Here is a 2,585-nt window from a genome sequence, read left to right as displayed (position 1 = left end):
TATAGCAAACTTAACGAAATCATAGAGATTAAATATCCTACATTACCTATAAAAAGGTGTGTGTTGTTCAAATATTCATGGAATGATCCGACCCCAAAACAGATATCAGAATACATCTAAATTATAATTTAATTGAGGTTGATGCAAATAAAAAGTTTAACATGTTTGAATCTTTCATTTTTTGGGTACAAGTGGGTTATGATTTCTATCTTAAATACCCTATGAAGAGAAAAAAAATCTAATGAATGGTTGTTTGTTTGTTGAATGAAACCTTCCTCAATCATAGAAATGTCGAATATAATCACTGCTTAAAATCATGATGAATTTCAGAATGATGAACTAGAGAGACATTCAGTTGATTCACAATTCCAATCAATATCTCAATTACTTATAGATGTCACTCAGTGTAAGAAATTGAGATTACACAGTACTTAAAAGACAATACTTTTTTTAAAAAATGTTGTCCTTTTTTTTAACAACGCTTTCAATAAAAACCGTTGTCTATATTTTTTATTTTTTATTTTTTATTAAAAATAATATTTTTCTTAAATAAGTATTGTCATTGTTTTTTTTTTTATCGAAGATAATATTTTTTAAAAAAATATTATCTAAATAAGGACAACGTTTTTCAAAAACATTTTATCCATGAGTGTTTCCCATGTATACCATAGCGATTTTCAACAAGCACTGTGCGACCTGATCTCCTCTGAAAACTCTCTCCGAAACTATCTCCACCAAAACTCCACAAAACCCTATCTCCGCCCGAAACCCTTCATCACGAAGGGGTCTCGCCGCCACTCCTCCAAAACTCAATGACGTAGCTTTCTCCACCAATCCTCCACGCCACCCGCGACCTAGCTTCCTTCGCACAAAGGGGTCTCGCCGTTCCTTGCAGAGATGTCGTTCCTCGCCTCAGCGTCGTCCTTCGCACAAAGGGGTCTCGCCGTTCTAGGAGATTGGGTTGGAGAAGATCCAGAAAATCATAGACGACATGATCGCTTGCATGAGAAAGGTTCCTGGCGTAGGCCTCGCGGTTCCTCAGATTGGCGTACCATTGAAGGTCGGATCTTTGTTGCTTCACTTCCCTATTTCGACAAAGAGATGCGTCCCTTCCATGTGGTCAAATCATTTTTCCCTTTCTCGATCAAATTGTAGCCAATGTGAAATTGCAGAGCATTTGGCCCTCAAAGTAGCTACTTGATATTTGCTTATTCGGAAACTAAGTTCCCACTTCTTTATTTCCAGTAGTTGGGTAATCTGATTTGCTCTGAGTTCTCAAGCCAAAGTAGGTGTATTACCCATTTGGAAGCTATTCTCTATTGTTTCTGCTTTAATATTTTGTTTGGCTATGCCCATTTCCTCATACCTCGAAACTCCCAAGTTTAGCGTCTACCTATGTGGTGCCTTTCCATGATCTTCCTAAGAGATAAAGCCTTCAGAAATTGTTAGGTGGAATGTGTATTGCCTATCTTTATTGACAAGTGCACACATATCCATCAGGGACACTCTTTTTTTCTTTAATTCTTATGAAAAAAGGTTATAGTAGGAGAGACTTCTACCTTACTCTTATTTGTAGCTTGATATCTTATTAGCGTTGACATCAGAAACTGAATGATATATACATTCTTGTTAGCAGATTATTGTTCTTGAAGATATGAAAGAGTACATTAGTTATGCTCCTAAGAATGGAATTAAAGCTCAAGATTGTCACCCCTTTGATCTTTTGGTATTAACAAGGAGAATTTGATCCTCTTATGTTTCTTTTTTTACTTTGTGATCAAATGTCCATAACTCATCAGTTCTCATCAGCAGGTTTTTATCAATCCAAAGATTAAAAACAAGAGCCACAAAACCGCATTGTTTTTTGAAGGATGTTAGAGGTAAATTGTTCATTATTTAACTAATAATACAGTAAGACATCCTTTTCTATTCTGTTAAAATTTTGATATACTTTCTTTCATCTGCTTGGACACTTCTTCATTATGTCAATTGCCACCCTTAACAGCTTTTAAGATCTTTGTAGTTGGACTGATGGTGATCTCCAACAAGCAATTTATTAAAAACAAACTGTAAGAAATATATTTTTCTATATGATTTTCTATTACTATCTTATTATGGATATATTTATGGTATATAGCTAGATATGGATAATTTGGATAGTTTTTTTTTCTTCTATTATTGTGATTTATTTAGGTTTTATTTGTTTTAGATGCCAATGATTATTGGATATTAAATCTTCTAGTTGTTTCCATAATTTAGTATGTTTGTTTATATGAATATTTGTTTATTTATGTTTGTAATATTAGGTATTATAAGAAATGTATGTATGTATTGTTAAGATGTATGAAATATATATTTATGTGTGGATTGTGAAATGTAATTGTATAATGTAAATATATGAAATGTCATCATCTGTGATGATTTTTTATATATATGAAAATTATAAACATGATATATCCGAATATAAATGGTTTTTGGATTTTTCTTTTAAATTACCAACGGAATCAATGTAAATATCGAAACGTTTTGTCGATAGAAATTTTATTTCTGTCAGAAAATATCGATTATTTATCGACGGAAATGTT

General features: G+C 32.6%; 1 long non-coding RNA gene across 1 annotated transcript; it reads left to right on the top strand.

Moving 5' to 3' along the window:
• The first annotated feature begins 647 nt into the window (after positions 1–647).
• On the top strand, positions 648–2,361 carry LOC122039570. Its single transcript, XR_006128242.1, has 3 exons — positions 648–1,060; positions 1,637–1,726; positions 1,813–2,361. It is a non-coding gene; the product is annotated as an uncharacterized LOC122039570 (long non-coding RNA).
• Positions 2,362–2,585: the final 224 nt, after the last annotated feature.

The sequence above is a fragment of the Zingiber officinale genome, chromosome 2A (assembly GCF_018446385.1).
Source record: "Zingiber officinale cultivar Zhangliang chromosome 2A, Zo_v1.1, whole genome shotgun sequence".
Classification (NCBI taxonomy): Eukaryota; Viridiplantae; Streptophyta; class Magnoliopsida; order Zingiberales; family Zingiberaceae; genus Zingiber; species Zingiber officinale.
Note: the sequence above shows the minus strand (reverse complement) of the source record. Positions and strands in the feature narration are given on the sequence as shown.